At 33.5% G+C, this 11418-nt stretch overlaps 1 protein-coding gene across 1 annotated transcript in view; it reads left to right on the top strand.

The window, feature by feature from the left end:
* The first annotated feature begins 10867 nt into the window (after window positions 1-10867).
* LOC140445716 (uncharacterized) overlaps window positions 10868-11418 on the top strand; it is a 59177-nt gene continuing 58626 nt past the window's right edge. The window contains exon 1 of the mRNA XM_072537995.1: window positions 10868-10941. The gene's annotated coding sequence lies outside the window, so the exon portion shown is untranslated. The remainder of the gene's footprint in view (window positions 10942-11418) is intronic.

The following is an 11418-nucleotide window of genomic DNA, read 5'->3' as shown; positions in this document are numbered from 1 at the left end:
GGAATGATGTAGATAACCACATATCAAGTATGATAATATAAGTAGTTGATTAATTTTAATAATAATTATAATAGGTAATACCCTGTAAATATAATGGATTTTCTATAAAGTAGATGAGAAAAATAATTTTTGCTTTGTTTTTTAATCGCGATTTTCTTTATATTACGCTCATTTGAAAGTGACAATTGGTGCTATGGACAAGGAATGTCCCATTGTTTACAAAAATGCATCAGCAAAGATGTTGCGCGTTAGAAAATGTGCAAATACCAAAAATTGAAACGCCACCTGAACCATTGAACAGCTTGTTATTATCGGTATGGATCCAGATTCAAATCTGTTCCTGAAGTCCATTCGCACATTCAATTAAGATTTTCAAATTACATCGTTCGGAGCAACATAAATAGTTCACTATAATGCGGTAAATGATCAACAATGAATGGTTGGTGTGTTATTATTTTTATAGAACGTCATCGTTTACAGCGCTCCATTCTTCTTTCGGTATTATTAGACATTACGAATGCAGATTCACTGCAAGATACAAGAAAAACAAATCCTAGCAACGAAACTCCAGAAAATACCAATTCAAAAGTTTTGTCCATCCTTTATAAAACTTATTCAATGGCATAAGAATGTTGGCAGAATCTGTGGCAAAAGAAGTAGAGGATGACCGCGTAAAAGATGGATTGATGATGTGGAAGAAGACTTTAAGATTCTTAGGGTTGTGAGATGAGGCAAAAAGGCCAAAATCCACAAAGGATTGTCAAGTCAATTATGATACATTTTTCAGTCATAGACCTCATGCCCACAAACCTACAATAAGTAACAAGTTATTTTTTTATTTAGTGACCAAAATATTCACGAGAAATAATTTATATGGCAAAACAGCGTTTGCCAGGTAATAATTGTAAAGTGAAATATAAACAATAATAACTTTTTAGGTTTGATATTAATAAATGTCAAATACAGTCGACTCAAAAATAGCGCTGGAGAAATTAATTTTATAGTTGCTGTATTTAGATATATTTATATATCTAAATTATAAACAAATAGTCTCAAATTACAAAAATTTCACTTACATCTTCACTGATTCATCTAAGTATTCACAAGGCGTAGGAGCAGCAGTATTTATAAACAACGATACCAAATATTTATTAAAGCTTCAAAGCTCATACCGTATCTTAAATGAAAAACTTTATGCCATATTACAAGCTTTAAAATACATTTTCAGAACACAAACCAAACACTCTTTAATATTAGCTGACTCACTCAATTCACTGAGACTCATAGATCAAACCTTTACAAACAACACTATAGCCCTATTAATCAAAGAAATATTACATAGTCTTCATCAAACAGAATCAAAAATAGTTTTCCTATGGGTTTCCTCTCATTCTGGAATTGCGGGAAATAAAAACGCTGATTGTTGGACTCACATCGCTGCATAATTACCGTCACTAGCGGAACAATTAATTGTAGCCTCAGAAGCAAACTAAAAGAGATAAAAGAAGATACTGGTCCATGGAACCCACATTCAACCAACAGATCTCACCAAGTTATCCTATCTCGTCTTCGGTTAGGATACTGCAAACTTACTCATGAACATCTCATTACTCATATCCAAGCACCAAAATGCAGCAAATGTAATGTACCAATAACAATAAAAGATATAAAATATCGTACTTTTAAGTATCACATTACACTTTATTTTTACTTGTTTTGACACTTTTTTGATTTATTTCTGGGTCATTGGCATCACGCCTCTAGACATATATGTCAAAGAGGTGGCGCTGGTAACAATGATGCGACTGCGCTCAGCTGGTGCAAACCTTGATGTAGGAATGTGACAATTGAGAACTCGTTTCTGGCGGGGACAACTAGATGCGCTACCTCTGCTACAGGCAGGCTGTGGCCCAATTAAACCAAAGTCTGTCTTTGACAAACCCTACAAAATCGAAACAAGACAGTATAGGGAGACAAACGTGGCAAATGCCTTTTGCATATACACCGATGGTTCCAAAATGGAAGAAGGCTCAGGATGCGGGATATACTACAGATCACTGAACCTAAGAATAAAGTGGGGTATGGGCAAAAATGCCAGCGTAGTTCAGACAGAACTGGCTGGTATCTCTATACCCGCAAAAGAGATAACCCAAAAAGATATAGCCGGGAAAACTATAACAATCTGCACAGATAGCAGACAAGCGTCACTAACCTTGAATAGACCACGTGTCACATCAAAGTTAGTAATGGAGTGTCACGAGTCACTAACTCAAGCTTTGAATGATAATACCATCATCCTGAGGTGGGTTACAGGACACGACAGGAATAAAGGAAACGATAGGACCTAGGGATCTTTTTGGTTGGTCAACTACATCGCGGAAATTGTCAAATGTCACTCCCATACGCAAACCGTAAAAAGATGGGAAGAAGGGCAAGGATGTAGACTTGCCAGGGTAACACTAAGTAACCTTAAACAGTCAGCATTTAAGAAGTACTGGGAATGACCAGGAAAAACCTACGCTTGACAGTTGGTTTTTTAACAGGTCATTGTCAACTAAGCAAACACCTCCACATACTGGGGCTAGTAGACACACCTCTATGTAGGAAGTGTGACCGAGAAGACGAAACTGTGGAGCATGTCCTATGTGAATGCCTGGAGTTATCGTTAATACGAGAGTACGCGTTCGACGAGTCCTAGTCCACACCTGCCCACATAAGGGAGATGTCTCTTGGTGACTTCCTAGAAAAGGCAGGATGGACAATGAGCTAAGGACGACAGCTCTCTGGGAGGATGCACAACGGGTCAATTGTGGCCTAAGTGCTGTGGAACTTAACTTTCCCTCCCTACTCTTCAGATACAAAACAATAAAACGTGTTAACAGAATATGATGAACTTGACGCTTAAAAACAATCGATACCTGGACATTCAAACAATATGAACATTGACATTCTTAAACTTCAAAAGTAAAGTTATTAGGATATAATGTACCTAAACTTATATTTTGTAAACCTATTGTATTTTCTTTACCCCGCTAATCATGTTCGTGTTTAATGCGGTTATTTTCTAAATAAAAAAAAATATTGATATTAAAACTGACACCAATGGTATACATACTCAACCAAAACGAAAAATTAATGATAGATATACTTACGCCACCATACACAGATACAAAAGAAAAAAAGTTTCGATGCCAGCACCTAAAATGAAGAAAACTAAGACCGGTACAGACTTCACAGTAACCATACCATCTAGTCAAGCTCTTTTTCAATCAGTAAAATACTTTATTGAAAATTAATCACAACCATTTGCCCTTAATTTCGAGCAGTTTGTTTACTTTTAAGTAATGTTAATGTGCAAAATGCCATTAACGTAATTAAGAATTTTATTACAGATATAACAGATATAACATGTTAAACACAGTTTACTCCCATTTAAAATGGAGCTCTGCTAAACACCCCTTAGAGAAAATGATAAAATCTGAACTTGAACAGACTTTAAAAAATTCCAGATGCTTCATATTTATCCCGTCTCGTTTTGGAGTTGATGGAAACGAAGCAGCAGACCAATACGCCCGTAAAGTTTCGGAAAATGTTGAAACATATGTAATGGAGTGTCGAAATCTAGCAAGTGATATAAAATCATATATAAGAAATTTAATTAGGTATAAGTGGAATCAAGAGTGGAATTATTCAGAGACAATATGTATCCGGGGCTATCTAAAGTTCACTATTCGACTACGTACATGTACGTACATGTGAAGTTTGTGTAGAAACAAGTGTAGAACATTTTGTAAATGACTGTCCACTTTTTGTAAATGAATGCAACAGGTACAATATTCCGAACAATATCAATCAACTTTTAAGTACAGCTTTTAATTATGATGATAAAATACTGTCAAAGCTTTTCAAAGTTCACATCATGAACAGGGCTCAACTATCTACATCTACACAAAACAACTTTAATTCCAACCCAAAATCATATATTTCGTTGCCGCACTCGCTAGGCCTTCTTCTCCTACGTTTCTTAAAAGGAAACAAGCTATTATCATGCCCTTCATTTCGAATTCTGTTTTATTTAAATATATTAAAGCAATTGGTGAAATAGTTCCCCAAAAAATATTACTTTTGCATCTCGTATTTCAAATAATCGAATCTGCATTTTCTCACATCTACCGACATTGTTGATCAACTATTGAAAAATTTACCGCACATCCCACACCATCATAATTAATTCCACCGTCGTCTCTATCTGAAGGCTTATTTCCCCGGCCAAAAGAATTCTTATTTCAAATGTGTGTCCTTCCATCCCGCATTTACTAATCGAACAGTCCCTAAAAGTTATTGGATACAGCTAGCAGCCCCTGTTACTTTTGTAAAATAAACATCGGATGATCAATATGCACATTTCATGAGTTTTCGTAGCTTAACATTTGTTATCCCTGACAGGGAAGTGCAATCTTTCCTGCTAATTAACCATAAAAATACACCTTTTAGAATATTTTTATCCACTGACAGACTAGAGTGTTTTCTTTGTAAGCTTACGGGACATATCGTGGAGTTTTGTCCTAAAGTCTCCAGTGGAACAAACCACACACTTACTACATCTATACTTCTCCCCTTTTTTATTTTTAGCTGACTCCTTAACTTCATCCAAAGAACTTCCATCTTTAGAAATTGGGTCCATACTCATTATCGGTATACCCACCATGGCTACCATTATTAATTTATCCATCCCTTCTTATACTAATTCAAAGCCCATGTAGGCAGTAGAAAAAAAAGAAAACACTCTACCGATAGTCCTTCTGACACTTCTACCAGTCTCTCCTTATCCGTTACTTTTGCCCCACCAACTTCTTTTCCCCCTTCTATATTCTTGATGCTACCCAAACCAGCCAAAGAGGTCCAAATCTAATCTTGGATCTGATTACTCAATGAAATCTAATTGCATTTCCGCCCATAGAAATGGTTTACAAAGATAATCCGTCTAATTTTACACTCAATTCCACTCAACTTATTGCTTTTCTTGAGAACTCTTTTGGATATCTCCCCCACTACAAGAAGCTCAAAAATTTTCCTCCAACATTGATGGTTTTCAAAAGAATATATCCCAGCTCTATACAGATACAAAGGAAAGATCACTAAAAAACCGTATCACTAGAATCTTAAAAAAGTTGAAACAACAGCCTACTCCGATGTCGAATCTAATTAGAGCACACATAATGAATGGTAATCACTCGCTTTCTCTCGCATTTTTTCTTTGTTTCTTCTCTCTGTATAGTTTTTGTTTCATTTTAGTCTTCAAGCCAATTCGTATTTCCTCGGTTGGAGGTTTATCCCTATTAAAATCCAAAATTAATAAATTTATCAGATGGCCTCCAATGCCTCTTACACCTATATTTATAAACTATTTACCTCTTCTCGTAGTTAATCATTGTAAAATACTGGGTTTGACATTTGACTTTTGTCTCTCTTGGAAGCAGCATATTTTTAAATTAAAAAGGTCCTGCCACAAAAGATTAAATATTCTTAACTAAAACACTATCTCATTATCACTGGAGTGCAGATGGAAAGTCGCTCCTTAAAGTATGTAAAGAACTTATTCGCTATAAATTAGATTATTGCAACATTGCTTATATGTCCGCTTCCAAAAAAGACCTGGAATCCTTAAACTCTATCCATAACACAGTCCTTCAACTCTGTCTAGGATCATTTTATTCCAGTACATCTAAGAGTCTCTACTGTGAAGCCGATGAACCCTCCCTCTGGATTAGAACGGCAATAACTTCGTCTTCCCTATGCAGCATCTGTCTTTTTTAACCCCCTTAATACTGTCTTCCGTTTATTTACAACAACCTATACCACAACCTCCCCAAAAGTTAACACCATATTTTCTATATTATCCACAATAACAAACGACATCAACTTTACACTCACAAATCCCATGTCCTTCCTTTCAATTCCACCTTGGATTATGCACCCACCTCAAACTAACACATATTTAACAAAATTTAATAGATACAAAACACCTAAAGAACTCATGATAAAAGCATTTTTTGAAATTATACACAATAATCACTTTGATCAAATATTATACACCAACAGTGGCGGATCCAAGGGGGGGGGGTCACGGGGGTCATGACCACCCCCAAAACAAAATTAAATATCAATCAAATAATCCTAAAAAAAAATAATTTAAAACCCATGAACCCTATAAGCAGGAAGTTAAGAGTTGAAATGATTCAAACTCATTTATTTTGGGGGTAAGTGTAGAATTATATGGAAGCCTTTTTAAATTGCTCTTTAAAAAAATTAACAATTCTAAATACAATATTACCTCGACTAAGACTTCCACGAATTTAGAGTTATTTATACGCGATTTTCAAATTTTGTCAATTCGTTATTTAAGTGCCAGAGAATCGTTCGATTATCGATGAGATAGAATTACCGCCCACACATTATTGCTCATTTAATGTACACGACTTTTCGCACGAAATCAGCACATTTTTATTTTGTATTAGGTATTTCTTATCTTCAGTTTTGTCTACGAATTGGTTGTTTGTAATTTGAATATGTATTATAATTTTTTGAGACTATGTGCTACATTTTATAATTTATCTATAATAAATATCAAAGTTAATATTGTTGTTGCATTAGCTCTGTCTGATACTTTAGTGAAGACAAATAAAGGAACTGGGGGCTGCTGTCCAAAATATTTTTGAAACTGTGAAACAGTAGTTTGTCTTAGTGATGTTTTAAGTACAGCTGTATCACTTAGTCGTCTTCTTCAGTCACCAAAATTAGATTTTAAGTAGGCTACTGAGGCCATAGAGGACACTAAATGCATTGTTCAAAATAAAAGATCAAATGCTGAATCTGTTTTTAGCAAACTTTACCATGAAGTAAACAAATAGCTGAACAACTGAACAACTAGACATTAAATTGAAGATGCCTCGTATAGTTTCTCGTCAAACCTGTCGTCAAAACCAACCTGCTAACTCTTGCGAAGAATATTTCCGAAGATCTATCTATTTACCTCTTTTAGACAATATTTTAACTGATTTAGAAGAACGACTTTTACCGAAAGTTATGAATCTATTTAATCTTCGAATTGTTTTACCTAAAACTGATAACACACCAAAAGATAAAGTTGTATTAAAAAAAATTGTTGACACCTTTCATAATATTATTGGACTTACTGCATATTTTACAGTAGAACAAGAGTTTTCACTGTGGATTCAAAAGTGGAAAAGAGTCGTGCAAAATAATGGAAAACTTCCTGATTGTATTTTAGAAGTATAAGAAAACTGCGATATTCATATGTATCAAAATATCAGAATATTTCTGCAAATTAATATTAATTACACTGCCAGTCAGTGCAGCAACAACAGAGCGTTTCTTGGCTTAGAAATAGAACTTCTGTAGAAAGGTTAACTGATTTAGCACTCATCAATGTGCATCCTGAAATATCTCTAGATGTTGATGCAATCATAGAGCGATTTGCTAAATCAAATAGGCCAAAAGAATACATTTTTATAAAATTATATAATATTTACTTATCTTATTCTTATAGTATTTTTAATCACTGAACTTTTATTTACCACTCGTTGCCGGCTGTTGCTGACAATTTGTGAGAAAAATTTCAATACCGAGTAAAAAAATATTTCACTCACTTATAGCCTAATATGCCTAATTATAGAAATACCTATTCCTTAATTATATTATGTTTTTTGTTGGATAAATTAATTTAAATAAAATGCTGTTTACATTTATTCTTAAGGTTTCTTCTTCATTACGGAAGGGTAGCTATAAATTCAGATAATTGCTCTCTATCTTGAGCTATTCTTAGTATCGAGTATGTGTCCATGCCTGTTCAGTCTCTTACATTCTTCAGCCAGGAGCATTTTTTTCTTCCTGGACCTCGTTTTCCTTCTACTTTCCCTTCCATTATGAGCCGTAGAAAGTTATATTTTTCTTTTCTGTAAATATGTCCTAGATAATTCTTTTCTCTGTTATTTACAATATTTAGTTCTCTCCCAAGTCTCATTCTTCTCAGCACCTCGTGATTGGTCATGTGCTCTGTCCACGAAATCTTCAGCATTCTTCGAAAAACACAAATTTCAAAGGCTTCTATACGCCTCATAAGATAGAGTTTATTAGGAATGTTAAATATATTCATTAATGTTTACACTTACATTGAGTTATTGCATTTAAATTACTTAATTTTAGTTTATACTTATTTATCCTTGGTTTTGTTCTTGATTTTGTAGCTATAGGATAGGTGGGTTTAAATTAATTGTCTTTAAAATACCTAGTTTAAATTAACAGCCCTTGATTTTTCAGTATTTATATTTTAATAACTTTATTTTAGTTTAATAGTCTTGTACACTTGATTTTACTGTCATAGAGTAGCTGATGTTAATTTTTTTTTTTGTTTAAGGTTAAGACCCGTTAGTGTTGTACCCTTTTTTGCACCCGTAGGGTATTTGGGTTTTAATAACTTCTCATTAGTTTAACATATCGCTTAAAATAATTATTGAGAAAATGGTTCTCTTACATGAGGCACAAATCATATCAATCGTAAAGGTGCAAAAATACACCAATGCTTCCAAAAGTGATTTGGCGGTTGGCTGTTCAGTTACCTATCAAAACAATCTCATTTGTACTTCTTTTGTTCCTCTTTTGTGCAGCGTACATACTAGAGAATTGTATAGTGTGCTACTGGCTGTTACAGATTCACCAGGATGTTATGGTAAACCCACTAGAGCTCCTTAAATACATCCTTACGTGCAATCTAGTCCTAATTTTATAAGCCATTATACACTGGCCCCACGGGAATATCTAAACAAGACCTTACAATTATACGAAGAATCCGTGCAGGCCACACCAAACTCACACAGCTTCCGGATGACATCAGATGTGAGGCCTATCTGTCACACATGCCAGTGCCAACTAACAGTGAAACACATTCTTACCGAATGTCATCAATAAGACCGACAGCTAAATCTCAAATATGATTTGAGATACAGATAGACTGAGTTCTTCAGTTTTTTTGGAAAAATGTGATTGTATCATAAACTCTAAAATATTTTTATATAACGTAACTTATTTTTGATACTATACCTCTTGTAATGTTGTTTGCAATCGCCCACGTGTGAGTGGTTATAGTTGCCGAGAACGGAAATGTAAAAAAAATATGAATATTATCTAAAATGTATAGATTTGTATTATAAATTTTAAACTATTCGAGTTGTATACCTACATTGTATTCCCGTTAACCCATTAATGCCCACTATATTTTATGTAATACTGCTACATATTTCGCTATCTACTAGTCAGAAAAAAAAAGTAAACATTGTGGACAAGTGGAAAAGTGGACGAAGCCATGGAGCCGTATTATGTGCATCATTCAATAAAGCAGATTATTCGAAGAAAACCCATCCGTTACGGATATAAATTCTGGTGCGATGCGACCAATAAAGGTTACCTTGCAAAATTTCATCCCTATACTGGAAGGGGAGATAAATTACAGGGTAACTCGTTAGGAAGTTTTGTAACCAAAAAGCTGTGTACAAGGTTTTTACCACAAGAATCTGTTATCTATATTGATAATTTTTATACATCTTTACCTTTACTGACAAGATTGAGAGATCAAAAGATACACTGTACCGGCTCAATTAGAAGAGACAGGATTGGAAGAGCCCCACTCAAAGAAATAAAAAACAAACGCTCTACGTAGCGAAGAACATCAGCTCACTCTTGTTCGCTGGAATGACAATAATGAAGTTATTATGGCAACTAATATTTCAACTCCAGAAATATTTACTATGTATAGGAAACTGTAACAGATGGTCCAGAAATGACAGAAAAATAATTATAGAGGTCCATCAATCAAACGTTGTGCACAGGGAATGGGGGTATAGACTTATTCGATAGGCTAAGAGGTTTATATAAAATTCGAATTCGATCTAAAAAATGGTATTGGGCGATAATAAGATTTTGCTTGAATGAAGCAATATTTAATATACTTCTTCTGGCTTCTTTACTGCAACATTGACGTAATTTCTTTATTAGATTTTACAGGCGAATTATGGAGGCCCTGCTGACAGCTCCAGATATTCCAACGCCACGTAGAGTACGTAAAAAATGTTGCTGAAGAAATTCGTTTGGATAATGTGGGTTATTTGGTGGACAAAATCAAAAAACAACGAAGGTGCGGCAAATGTGGCAAGTGTACCAATCGATGCATTAAAAATGTAATGTAGGACTTCATCCCCAGAAATGTTTTGTCAAAGATCACACGTTCTAAAAATTTTAAAATAAATAATGTTTTATGAAATATTGTGTACTTCATTGCCCGGTGCAGGATATATCATACGTCAAAAAAAACACAGTTACAATGAAAAAAAAAACTTAAATTTTGCAGATTGCTATTAAAAACAACCTCTCTTTATTTCATTCTGAAGTTTTGATTTCGTTTTGATAAAAATTTAATTTTGGGCATTTATGGGTTAATCGCCTCATGGTGGATGCAGCAAATTTTTCATTAAAAAAAATTACTTCTTGTCTGTCAAAATATAAATTGCTTTTAACAATATTTTAAAATAAAAATATGCATAATGTGTTTGAACCATATTTAAAAAATAGATATTTATTACCGCTATGTTGGTTTGGCTTTTCTAATATAATTTAATTCTATTATTTTATTATGGGAAAATTTCGATTCTTGCATTTTTTTGTATAAATTGATAGTTGTCTCCTGCCAACCATATTCTTTATCATTGTTATGTCTATAAAAGTCATTTATTTTAAATAATGTAAATTTACATACCTATATAAATAGTGAAAGATAGTTTGAGATCTTTTAGTTCAGTTTCTTTTGAGATGACTTTCGAGAAATTTGATATAGATTTGAAATCTGTGTACTTCTTTTATTTACAGCAAGTAAGTAATTATGTTCGTAGTAATATTGTTTTAGACTAACGTTTTATACTATTCTACAGGTATAAATACTTTTATCAAGTAAATATAGATTTTTTGATACAATTTGTAGAAAATACAATTTTCTTACAATAAAAATTTTGTAATCTTTTCTAAAGTGGGAATAAAGTTAAATTAATAGCTATTTTATTTTTATCCACTATACTTATTGGAAATTAAATACAATTTTAATTGAAAACGTTTAGATTTCCGCATTGGAAATATTTCTTAAAATACTACTAGATATACACAAACACAACAATTTTTTTTTAACACCAAAGCCACATCAACCGTGCATGGGTATTAGTGAATATAATAAACACAGAAATATTAAATAGAATTGTATAACTTGAGAGATGTTGAGATGTTTTTGGTAAGAACTGTTTTAAGATCATGTAATTCTTCTTAGTACTGTCATCTCTGCCGTTTCCAGTAACCTTT

Source organism: Diabrotica undecimpunctata, chromosome 7 (assembly GCF_040954645.1).
Source record: "Diabrotica undecimpunctata isolate CICGRU chromosome 7, icDiaUnde3, whole genome shotgun sequence".
Classification (NCBI taxonomy): Eukaryota; Metazoa; Arthropoda; class Insecta; order Coleoptera; family Chrysomelidae; genus Diabrotica; species Diabrotica undecimpunctata.
Note: the sequence above shows the minus strand (reverse complement) of the source record. Positions and strands in the feature narration are given on the sequence as shown.